The sequence below is a fragment of the Palaemon carinicauda genome, chromosome 40, assembly GCF_036898095.1.
Source record: "Palaemon carinicauda isolate YSFRI2023 chromosome 40, ASM3689809v2, whole genome shotgun sequence".
Classification (NCBI taxonomy): Eukaryota; Metazoa; Arthropoda; class Malacostraca; order Decapoda; family Palaemonidae; genus Palaemon; species Palaemon carinicauda.
The window spans coordinates 30,797,577-30,811,272 of record NC_090764.1 but is presented as its reverse complement, the minus strand read 5'-3'; the positions used below and the strand labels follow the sequence as shown (position 1 = coordinate 30,811,272).

Sequence of the window (13,696 nt, the reverse complement as noted above, 5' to 3'; positions counted from 1 at the left end):
ATAATATATATATATATACATAATATATATATATATATATATATATATATATATATATATATATATACATATCGATATATATACATATATGTGTGTATGTATAATTATTTATACAACATAATTATGTAAGCAATATAAATATACATTTTATATATATATATATTATATATATATATACATATATATATATATATATATATATATATTTATATATATATATATATATATATATATATATATATATATATATATATATACAAACATATATTTACATATATATGTATAAATAAATATATACACACATATATATCTATCTATATATATATAATATATGTATGTATATATACATAGTGTTGTGTGTATGTGTATGTATGGATGTATAATATAAATATGGAGTGTATATGTGTATTTATAATTACGTATACAACATACGTATACAATATAAACATACAGCGTATATACAGTATATATATATATATATATATATATATATATATATGTGTGTGTGTGTGTGTGTGTATCTATATATATGTGTGTATGTGTGTGTGTGTGTGTGTGCGTAAGACATAGCCCTACATGCTCTTCCCCGATAAATGAGATTGCTCTTGAAGGTGATGGCGTCTTGAGCCACACTAATTACACAATTATCATGCGTATTCTTCGTGTATATTTTACATATATTACACCCCTTTTGTTTGTCAACATTTCCTGTTAGTTCATACCTAAAAATCATGGAGAAATGTCAATACGTGGAGTAACCTTGCCTTCCGTGGCTGGGTTTTAAGTCATACAATAATTGGTTACCAGGTATTCTTACTATTTTTTTTTTATTTTTTTTTGGCCATAATGAAAATAAAATGTTTAAAAATCGATAAATTGAGAGTATATTTGACATTTATCTATATAACATATGAACAGTGTACATATCAATACATACACATATGCATATATATATATATATATATATATATATATATATATATATATATGTGTGTGTGTGTGTGTGTGTGTGTGTGTGCGTTTGTGTGTAAGTGTTCATCTGCTTGTGTATGTCACGTAAAAGAAAACCATAAACAGAAGAATTATAAAGGAACCAGATAAATATAATACTTACCATGAGAAACAGTTCGTGTAGAAAATTGTCCAAAGCTAAAGGAAGAAGCAAAGAACACATTCGTGAGGTTTGATGGCATCGCTACCAGTCTTCGTTCACACTTTGGTTCCTGCAAGCATTAAAGGGAAACGCATTAATGCAGTTCGGCTTTAAGCAATAGGACACGGAAATCACATCACAGAATCTACGATATCGAGACAAAAACAAAAACATATTTGTTATCTAACGTGGATTTTAAAAACAATATTTATTTAAAGTCAGATCACTATGGAGTTAGCCAACTGTAGCCTACATCCTATATAATGAAATTTGGTGTATAAATATCATGTAACATTTAATCAAGGAATCATAGAATGACATATTGAGTGAAAACGGAAACTGCAATTTATTATACATCTGTAACCAACAATGAAAACCGTTGCACTGGTAGGGAAAGACCTGCGTATTTATTACATAATCCTTGGAGTACATGATGGCAATGAATAGTAACTGTAGTAACGTGATATGCTTCGATATAATTTGTTAAATAATGATAAGATCAGGAATAAAATTCAGTAGAAATCTGCAACACTGTGATTTATAAATAAAAGCGATTGCAAAAAAATATTAACACTATAAATGTTTGAATTCCTCAAATTCCCAAGATTTATAATTATCTTGATTAACAGCAATTATTATTATTATTAATCTCATTACAACTTTTTATGCCAACAAACAACTCATTTAGACCACAGTGTGACCTCGGCATAATTCTACGGCAGAGAACTGTTTTATGACTAACTGGCAATATTTCACAATGGAATAACACTTCCAAGAGTTCTGGGATATTTGAATATTTGAAGATATATATCTTCCGATTAATTAAAATGAGAGTGAGCCGTTATTCAAAGGTAGCTGTCCCTGCAAAAGGAAGAATTGGACGTTTCCTATCCCCAGGCTACCAGCTGGGCAATGGATATCCAACGACATGAAATATTTAACGGAATTTGCTTACTTGAAAGTTCAGCCCATGACAACTGTGTTGCATAATTCCATCATCTGAGAAGAAATATAGTTACCACCTCTAATTTGGAGCCGCATACTGAATTGTATTTAAGTACTAAAGTCACTTACTATTTATCAGTCAGCTTGCCAACGATGAAGTTTAATGTCACTGAGTCTAATAAACATCTACTATTAACAGTTTCATGGCATTTGTTGAAATCAAAGTAATCACACTGGCATGCATGACAAACACATACTAACATACACCATAAATATTCAAACACACGCACAGATACACACACACAAATACATATATATGTGTATATATATATGTACGTATATATATATATATATATATATATATATATATATATATATATATATATATATATATATATATATGGATAAATATCAACACAACATCGTGTTCAAATAGAAATAAATTTCTACCTCATACTTGGGATCGAACGCTAGCCCCTTCTAATGAAAGGCCAGGTCGAAACCAACCATGCCACGAGAGGCCATAAAAGATATCGGAACCTGACGCTACCCAGCTGTCCGAGGATTTACCTGGCGAGACATCAGTCTCTTACCAGCGGGTTTTACCCGATATCCCGGCCCACCACGTGACACAATTGGTAGTAATTCATTCAAATTACCCCTAATGAGTCAATATGGATAAATATCAACACAACATCGTGTTCAAATAGAAATAAATTTCTACCTCATACTTGGGATTGAAGGCTAGCCCCTTCTAATGAAAGGCCAGGTCGAAAACAACCATGCCACGAGAGGCCATAAAAGATATCGGAACCTGACGCTACCCAGCTGTCTGAGGATTTACCTGGCGAGACATCAGTCTCTTACCAGCGAGTTTTACCCGATATCCCGGCCCACCACGTGACACAATTGGTAGTAATTCATTCAAATTACCCCTAATGAGTCAATATGGATAAATATCAACACAACATCGTGTTCAAATAGAAATAAATTTCTACCTCATACTTGGGATCGAACGCTAGCCCCTTGTAATGAAAGGCCAGGTCGAAACCAACCATGCCACGAGAGGCCATAAAAGATATCGGAACCTGACGCTACCCAGCTGTCCGAGGATTTACCTGGCGAGACATCAGTCTCTTACCAGCGAGTTTTACCCGATATCCCGGCCCACCACGTGACACAATTGGTAGTAATTCATTCAAATTACCCCTAATGAGTCAATATGGATAAATATCAACACAGCATAGTGTTCAAATAGAAATAAATTTCTACCTCATACTTGGGATCGAACGCTAGCCCCTTGTAATGAAAGGCGAGGTCGAAACCAACCATGCCACGAGAGGCCATAAAAGATATCGGAACCTGACGCTACCCAGCTGTCCGAGGATTTACCTGGCGAGACATCGGGTAAATCCTCGTACAGCTGGGTAGCGTCAGGTTCCGATATCTTTTATGGCCTCTCGTGGCATGGTTGGTTTCGACCTGGCCTTTCATTAGAAGGGGCTAGCCTTCGATCCCAAGTATGAGGTAGAAATTTATATATATATATATATATATATATATATATATATATATATATATATATATATATATATATATTTATATATATATATATATATATCAATACTTCATTGGATCCCTCTCTCTGGATACAGCTCATTTTTATCTTTGCCTATAAATACACCGAATAGTCTGACCTATTTTCATTCCCTGTCCTCATACATCTGACAACACTGAAATTAAAAAAAAATTCTTTTTTCGCTCAAGGGGTTAATTACTACACTGAAATTGTTTAGAGGCTACTTTCCTCTTGATAAGGGTAGAAAGGACTCCTTAGCTATGGTAAACAGCTCTCCTAGAGGGACACTAAAATCGAACAATTATTCTCTAGTTTTGAATAGTGTCATAGCCTCTGTAACATTGTCTTCCACTGTCATGGGGTAGAGTTTGCATGCTTGAGGATAGCTCACACTCAAGCACACTTTTCTATATCATTTCTCTTCGTACTGTTTTTTTTTTTTAAGATTTATAGTTTATACGGTTTATTAATGATCTATTTTGATGTTTTTACTGTTCTTTAATTGTTCATTACTTCTCTTATGGTTTATCTATGTCATTTCCACACACAGCTATTTTTTTCCCTGTTGGAGCCCTTCGCTTATAGCATTCTGTTTTTCCAGCTAGGATTGTAACTTATCAGGTAATATGTATATATATATATATATATATATATATATATATATATATATATATATGTATATATATATATATATATATATATATATATATATATATATATATATATATATATATATATATATATATGTGTGTGTGTATGTATAAGTATGTGTGTGTCTGTGTGCTTATATACATGTATGTATATGTGTGTATATATATATGTGTGTGTATATATATATATATATATATATATATATATATATATATATATATATATATATATATATATATATATATATATATATTGTAAATGCAGGGAAATTTCACGCAGGTATCACTTTTCCCTGCGCAACTTTGAATAACTGTTCATGGTAAATTCAAAATTTGTAATTATATTTCGGGTCACTTAATAGAGGCTTACGCTTTGTCAAATCATAAGAAAATTAAAATGAGGAAGTTTCCTTCAGAGACAATAATTATGAGGAATACTTTTATATGTTCGTTCGCTCGTAACAAAACAAAAGGTACCATCGGTCCGTCTCCCGCTCCCCTGTCAAGCGCGTGGGACAGACAGGTGGGTCTTTCAAACATTACTCGGCGTTGGGAGTGACATGTTTGAGAGAGTCCACATTGACGACCTTTAGATGGAATTATATGGTAAGCATCACAGTGTTCTGAGATTTATAGACTTAAAAGGGTTGACAGGGTTGTTGTTTAAATAACAATAGCTAAATAGAGCTGTTAATATGATGAAATATAGACACTTTGACAATATTGTGAGGGGTGTGCTTGTTTAACGGCGGCGTTCCCTTAGTAGGGATTTGTCAGCGGTCCATGAGGGGAAAGCCCGACGGTCCTTACAGCGGGAAAGCAAACAAGTTCGGTAAGTAAAGGATATTATCAAGAGGTCTTTACAATTTAATGAGGGAAAATAGAGGTCGTAAGGGGTTAGGCTAGATAAAACATGCCACAGATCGAATAACTATATAGCGGAATTCTCTCATGACATTAATGATGCCTATTAATACTTAGTGCATATTTCTTAAAGATTCGATGTATAGCAGAACCAAGGGATTCACCCGCCTTGTGTTATGAAATTTGTAATCAAGTTATCATACCAGAGGTTTTTATTGGAAGTGTTAATAAAAATGTGTAATATGAAGGAATTACCATTACTGGAATTATAGCAATAGAGTTTTTTTAATAAAAACATTGTTGATAGAATGTAAAGGATAGAGTTTTTCTTTAAACATGTTTTTCTTCTTTGGTTAATTGAAGAATTGTCACTATGAATTTCTTATGTATGTAATTTTTCCAGAGACCATCGACTAAACAAACATGCAAAGGTCGACGTGTTTTCACACCAAAAAACCCACTACAGGGATCGAGCCACAATATATATATATATATATATATATATATATATATATATATATATATATATATATATATATATATATATATATATACATATATATATATATATATATATATATATATATATATATATATATATCTTGCTAAAATTATGAACACCGAAGACCAAATATAATGTAAGACCACCCCTGAACATCCAAGCAGCTAATTTTTCTTCATAATTCCCCTCCCCCTAAGTTTGTGGTATACTACCATAAGCAACCTTCCAACATACAAATTTAGCGAAAGGATTTATCGGTATTAAACACTCGCGAAACTTTCATGAGTTAACACCACTGTAACTTAGTTTGCCTGTTGAATATGACGTGGAGATTATCCACAGCAGACAAAGACATTATGCTCCACATTTTTCAAACTAATTTCTGAACGGTACAACCTCACGATACGTAGAGTAACAAACTATAAAAATGTATCTTTTACAGCTTGAACGTGACAGAAATCGGGAACTTCCATCCACACATCAATAAATAAATGCTCATAGCTACATAAATACAAATATTTACTTACACACAAACACAGACACACACACACACACACACACACACACATACATATATATATATATATATATATATATATATATATATATATTTATATATGCAGGTAGGACTTGTATACCGCATGGATATATAAATATACACAAACGCAAACATATACAGTGTATATATATATATATATATATGTGTGTGTGTGTATGTATGTATACACATATATGTATATCTATATATATATATATATATATATATCTATCTATTTGTGTGTATATATATATGTATATACATATATATATATATATATATATATATATATATATATGTGTGTGTGTGTGTGTGTTCGTGTGTTTACCCATATATTAACGGTGTTGGTTGGCCAGTGGACCAGCCACCCGTTGAGATACTATCGATAGAGAATGACTAAGTCTTTTGACTGGCCAGTGTACTAAGCCATTCCCATACGGGGTTCCGCAGAACTTTCCGTGAACTATCACCAAGGGTTCCCTGAGAATTCATGTTAATATAATGTTTTATTTACAACTTATTTTTCCTCTTTAAACATACCAGGAGAAATCGTTGCCATACTCGTATAATTTCTATCTCAACATATTGTGCGAGATTTTTCTCCTTCCATTTTACTAAAGGTAGGTATTACATATGACGGTGAAATGGTTTGCACAGTAGGCTAGCAACGGGGTTTCGAAGCGGCATGAGCTATGATGCATTCTCGTATTTCACCGTTAAACCTATTTTGTAAATGTAATGAGCCGATCAGCTAGGACTTCTGTAGTCCCTTTTACATTTCTTAATCTTAACTAGTCTGCATTGAACAAAGCGAGCAACAATTTTTCTTTTAATCGTCCTTTATTAATTTTCCAAGGCTGGGATGTTGAATATTTAAAAAGGAATCATTCAATTGATGACTACGATCAGGAAAAGGAAAACGGCTTTATAGCCATTGAGGGTACACTTGGGCACACAATTCTATCTAATTTCACCCCCTCTTTATTTTAGCTGTTCACTACCTCTCTTGTAGTTTATATATATATATATATATTTTTGGGCTCAAGCCATGTCGTCCTGATGGAAGTTCCTATAGGGTAGCTTCCTAGGGTATATTACAACTACGGCGATATTCCCAGAGAATTTACCTTAAGGTACCAGAATTCTAACTCCTGGAGCGAGTATCCCTCGTGAAAGGGATATCGCGACATATCAGAGGACGTATTCTAGACACGTCACATGGCAATCTACGACCTGAACAGAGATTCGTCTCGTAGGAGGGAGATTGACGAGATACGAATTCAGGAAAGAAAAAGGGGAGCCGCTCCCAAGGCTTCCCTATCCCCCGATTCGTATGCGTGCCTGGCGCCAATCCTGGCGCCATCTGTATTCCTTTTTGCGTAGCTTAACAACTCGGTGTTTTTTCCTGTTTTTCTCGCAAATCTTGGATTTATTCAGCTTTTCATGGCTTCTTCGTCTTCGTTGGCCTCGGATAAGTTGAGTATAGTGTCTGTTATGTATAAATGTAGGCTCTTGGTAAAATTTGAGTGATTAATAGGATTAATCTTTGATACAAGAGCCGTAGCCTACCAGAGGTGTCCTGGACACTGTCACTCGCTAGGTATAAATTAGTTAGTCAGAGTGACATTCCTGGTTGTTTTGCTTAATAAATTTTAGCTATTTAGCTTTACATAGGATTTCCTTTCGTGCTTAGTATTATTTGGCGAAGTATTCGCCATTCTGGCCTACGCTAGGCCATGTAGCCTAGTCGTTGGTCCTAGTACTTAATGCATGATTTTGGTTTTTCCGAGTGTAATTAAAATTTTATTGAAGCTTTAGGCTATATTTTATACATTTTAGACTGTGTGGAATATTTCCAAGATTGTATACGTGAGAGTTTCGGTGAATTAGGTAATCGATTCTCTTGGTGCCTAGGCTAATTGCTTATGGAGCCTTAGTATACTTTATTATACTCCCCGGTTGCTTTCTTTTCTTCGGAGAAGGTATGCAATCCCTTTCCCTCTGTTTAAGCCTTGGGCTTATCCCTAAGTGGTTTTTTCCGAATTTATTTTCGATAAAACTATACTAGGGTGTTACTGTACCTTCCTGTTCCAGCAAAGTCTGGTTCAAAGAGGGACAGAACAACAGAGTTTTTAGTCTGAGTCCGTGTTGTTTGGCTTGGGGCAGAGTCTCCCTCGCTGACCTAACACTTACAAAGGGAGCTTAGCTCCCTTAGGTCACTATCGAAGGTTTCTGTAGTTATGATTCCTTCTTGTGTGATCGACCAGACTAAGTCCTGTTGCTGTTCTCGGGGAGGATAAATCTTCCCTTGGGAGTAGCAACGCCTTCCTTGCTTTGGTGCTCTGGAAGCTGGCAGGTATTATACTACTGCGCTGGCCCTTTCCCTTAGATCTCCCTTAGGCTAAGACAAAGTTCTTGGCTGCGGGTGATCTGTCACTAAAGCAAGGTTGGCAGGACCCTCTTGTCCCTTCCCCCTCTATCTCCGTAATGGCCTAGCCATTACTGTACTGTACCTTGCCGGCCGGCAGAGCTGGCCGGCAGGGGTATTACTGTACTGTATGTCATTCTACTTCTGGACCTAGTATAGGTTGGGATATGGAATTGACTAAGCCCATTGCCGGCCGGCAGAGATGCTGGACGGCAAGGGTCTTATGTTTTCGAGTGCTGCCCGGACCTCTCTTGGTCCCTCATCCATGCCTGCCGGCAGAGCCGGACGGCATTGGTCAAGGAAGCCTGAATTAAGTTTCTCCCCTTCCTTATATGCACTCTTTCGGTTGCCGGGCTTGGGGGGTTGTGTACACTCTTATCCCGGCATCCATTCTATTTTCTTCTAGTGCTGTACCTGTCCCGGCTGCCGGCCTATGAGGCCGGCAGCCAGGCAGGTGTAGTCTTCTGGTTCTTTTGCTGCCGGCTGGCATCGGTCTTGTACCTTTGCCGGCCGGCTTATGTCAGTCCTTGTTTGCCGGTCACCAAGAGTGTGGCCGGCAGCTGGGTACTACCTTGTGTAGTTGCTGGCCGGCAATCATTGCCGGCCAACACTGGCTGTTGCTCGCCGGCAGCTGCTGCCGCCGGCACAGGCATTTGAACCAGAGGGCTGCCGCCCTATAGCTGTTAAGTAGTATACTTTAAAGCTAATTGTGGTGTGTGCCGGCCGGCAAAGGCAGGCCGGCACACATCCTCCTATACTGTACTAGTATTCTTCTGTATAGCATATACAGTAAGAAGAAAACTATAGTAAAAGTTTAGGTACAGCACTGTATCTTCTAACACTATTGTGTTTTCTTGCACGGCCCTTTGCTGTTGCCTTCAGACAAGAAGCAGAGTTCTTCCCTGTCTATTATCCCGGATTTTAAAATCATTGCCTAGGTGTGAGCTCCACCTGTTTCCTCTGGAAACTTTGCATTGGTTACTCTAGTAGAGATAAACCATTTTGATTTTATTATCTGGAAGGCTGCAGCAATGGGTTGTGAGGGAAACACAAGTGTGTGTCTTTAATTTCTGAATTGTTATGCTATACTATGCATATCCAGTGATACATAGTTCACTTGATACTCATAGAAATTTCTTCTCTTTACAGAAGGACACTCCGAAGTGGGGAAGTGCTTTCTGCAATGTCAGCAGCAAGAACCTCTGCGGACATGAGTTTTGTAGGAGACACGCAGCATACGCTGTCTCCAAGGATGATCTCCGGTATTGGGACCCTCAGGTATGTACTGTGTGCACTAACCTGATTAATGAGACATTTAAATAGCTAGGAAGAAGCTTCGTACCTGGGTAAGGGGCTTCCAAAAGTACACTTCTGGCCCTTATCTTCCAAGTGAGAAGATGAGGGCGTATCTTTTCCCTAAGGCATCAGCTGATGCAGTGATTCCCCAGCCTCAAGAGGAGATCCCCTAAGTTCAGATCCAGGTGGATGCTGAAGTCGCGGTCGCGATGCAAGACATCCAGCTAAATGACAGAATATCTGATGTGGACGGGTGTCAGGAGGAAAACCTCCTTGTAGAAGCCCAGGATGAAGTTCAAGCCCCTCTACATCGGCCGGTCTCCCAGTAGAGCTGGGACAGGCCCTCTCTTCTATTGTTGGAATGATCCAACAAATGCAGAAGGAGAATCAGGAGAAGGCGGCTGCAATGGAACTGCGAATGCAGTGCCTTGCAGAATCACATGGGCCCCAGAAAAGCTCAATGTGAAAGACCTTCCTTTGTGCTCGGATGCTAACCCATGGAGGTATGCTGAGCACATGTCGATGACGACTGGAAAGATCGTCATCTCGGATATGCTGGGCTCAGTTCCCCGGGAGGGTGGAATTCTGGCCCAGCAAGGCACCATATCCGGACTGTTATGTCCGGCTGAGGAAGGAACCAGCTTCAAAGGAGGAGGCAGAGCCGAAGGAGGTCATAGTGATGACCATGCTAAGGCTCAAGCTCTACTTTCATCTTCGATGAAAGAGAGGGGCTTCTCTAACTCAAAGGTAGCTGCATTGAATAGGAAGCTCCCTTCCTTTGTGTCCTCGCCTACTAGAGCCTTCCCCCTTTTACAGAAAGGGTTTCTGGCTGTACTAAAAGCAATCGAGGCCGGCAAGTCTTGCCCCTCCCTAGAGGAGTGTAACCCTTGTCGCTGGCCCTGCCTATGGACCACAAAGATTGGAAGGACGTCCATCTTATGTTCTAAGTGGGAAAGTTGGAGGCTGATATTGCCGGACGTCAGTTCGGCAAGGACCTCCCTAAGCTGTCTGACTTTCTTTTGCGAAGGGAGTTCGATACAAAAGAAAGACTGACTGCCTCAATGTCTCTTCAGACTACTCTCGAGACGATGGCAAGTGACCCCAAGGTCCATGAAATGTTCATGGTAGTGGCCAAGCCTCATCTGGCCACAGTGACGAAGGACCTTTATGGCTTCGTCAAGGCAAGGAGAGCTTGTAGGGAGTTCGTGTTTACCTCGGCTACAGTGAGGCACGAGCTAAAGAAACTAATCTCCTCCAACATTTGGGGAAAAGACCTTTTTCCCTACCGACTTGGTCAAAGAAGTTTTTGATAAAGCCACCTTGGAGAATAGAAACCTTCTCCAGAAGTGGGACCTGGCTATCAAAAGAAAGTCTTCCCCGGATGAGGGTCCTCAACCAAAGAGGAAGACTATGAGGACTAGGCTACCGTCTCGGCCAGCCAAGCCTCTTAGACAGCAACAGCAACTGCAATTGCCATTGCCCCCAGTGCCCCAGATCGTGGCACAAACCCCGACCACCTTTCAGTGGGTACCCCAGGCCGTGTCGACATAGTCCACGGCATTCACCCCAGCGTTCGAAGGGCAGTCTACTTCCTTCCGAGCAAAGCCTAGAGGAGCAGCCAGAGGCTCGTCTAGACGCCCCTCAAGGGGAAGGGGATTCAGGGGTGGTCGTGGTCAGGAAGGCAAGACCTCAGGACGGCAGTCCAAGTGAGGTGATACCGGTAGGAGGGAGACTTCTGAAATTTCGGGATCGGTGGACCTTCGATCCCTGGGCCCACAGCCTACTCAAGAATGGATTGGGCGGGAGCTGGTACAGCACTCCACCCCCGTACCTTCGGTTTTTCCAACACTCCACCCCCGTTATGGAGGAGTACGTTCAAGAACGGTTGGAGAAAAAGGGTGAAGCCTATCAATTTCTAAGGGAGGCTGTTTTGTGTTCCCAAGAAAGACTCGGAAAAGCTCAGAGTCATTCTGGACTTGTCGCCACTTAACAAGTTCATAGTGAATTGCAAATTCAAAATGCTAACACTGCAACACATAAGGACCTTACTGCCCAAGAGGGCATATTCCGTCTCTATAGACTTGTCAGATGCCTACTGGCACATTCCAATTAGCCATCGACTCTCCCCCTACCTAGGGTTCAGGCTACAGCGAAGACTATACGCCTTCGGAGCCATGCCATTCGGGCTAAACATAGCCCCAAGGATTTTTACGAAGCTTGCGAGCGTAGCTCTCAAACAATTTCGCCTAAAGGGAATTCAGGTAGTAGCCTACCTGGACGACTGGTTGGTGTGGGCAGCATCCGAGACAGAATGCTTGCAAGCTTCCAGTCAGTGATCCAGTTCCTAGAGTACCTAGGCTTCAAGATCAACAGAAAAAGTCTCGACTTTCTCCATCTCAAAAGTTCCAGTGGCTAAGATCCACTGGGACCTTTTGTCACACCGTTTCTCCACCCCAGCGAAGAAAAGGAAGGAGATAGCGGGTTCTGTCAAGAGACTTCAAGATTCCGAAAGGATATCAAGACACGAGCAGGAGAGAGTACTGCGCTCTCTCCAGTTTGCTTCGGTGACAGACCCAGTGCTAAGAGCACAGCTAAAGGATGCAATCGGAGTTTGGAGAAGTTATGCATCAAACGCGTGAAGAGATCTGAGAAGACCAGCCGCTTCGGCTAAGTACTCTTCTCAGGCCTTGGTCCCAAGCCAGACATCTAAAGAAGTCAGGTTCTTCTTCAGCCACCTCCCCCGTCGGTGACGATTCACTCAGACGCCTCAAAGGAGGGATGGGGAGGTCACTCTCATCGGAAAAAAGTCCAGGGGACTTGGTCCAGGCTATTCAAGACCTTTCTCATAAAACTTTCTAGAAGCTAGGGCAGTGCTCCTTACCTTAAAGAAAGTCTCCCCGCGTCATTCGTTCCACATAAAGTGGTAATAGACAGCGAGGTAGTTGTAAGATACTTGAATCGACAAGGATCGAGGTCACCACCTCTCAACCAGGTGATGTTGGCCGTCTTCCGATTGGCGGAAAAGAAGAAGTGGTACCTGTCGGCAGTTCACCTTCAAGGAGTCCGCAATGTGACAGCGGACGCTCTATCCAGGTTCACACCGATAGAGTCGGAATGGTCCTTAGACGCAGGATCATTCTCCTTCATTCTGAATCAGTCCCAGAACTGCAGATAGACCTCTTTGCGACGAATGACAACAAGAAGTTGCCCCTGTACGTGCCCCGTACGAGGACCCCTTAGCGGAAGCAGTGGACGCGATGTCCCTCGACTGGAACAGATGGTCCAAGATTTATCTGTTCCCTCCTCACAACCTTCTGTTGAGGGTCCTCAACAAACTGAGATCCTTCAAAGGGTAGCGGCAATAGTGGCCCACAAGTGGCCGAACAGCGTGTGGTTCCTCCTGGCATTGGAACTGTAGCTGAAGTTTGTACCACTACCAGATCCAGTTCAGACCCAGCGAGTCCAGAAGTCAACTGTCTGCGCTTCATTACAGAAAACCCGGACCCTGCAGTTCATGATTTTCTCTCCCTAGCGGTGAGAAAGCGTTTCGGGATTTCGAAAGCCAGTATAGACTTCATTGAGGAATATAAATGCAAATCTACTAGAAGGCAATATGAGTCATCTTGGAGAAAATGGGTGGCCTTTTGTCAAGGCGAAGATTCCGCAGGAGATCTTGACAGACTTCTGCTTATCTTTTTTCCCCACCTCCATGGTCAAGGGTTGGCAGCGAACACGATTTCA

General features: G+C 40.1%; 1 long non-coding RNA gene across 1 annotated transcript in view; it reads right to left on the bottom strand.

The window, feature by feature from the left end:
* Positions 1 to 1,114: 1,114 nt before the first annotated feature.
* LOC137631734 (uncharacterized) overlaps positions 1,115 to 13,696 on the bottom strand; it is a 567,201-nt gene continuing 554,619 nt past the window's right edge. The window contains exon 5 of the long non-coding RNA XR_011041941.1: positions 1,115 to 1,223. This is a non-coding gene — a long non-coding RNA (uncharacterized lncRNA). The remainder of the gene's footprint in view (positions 1,224 to 13,696) is intronic.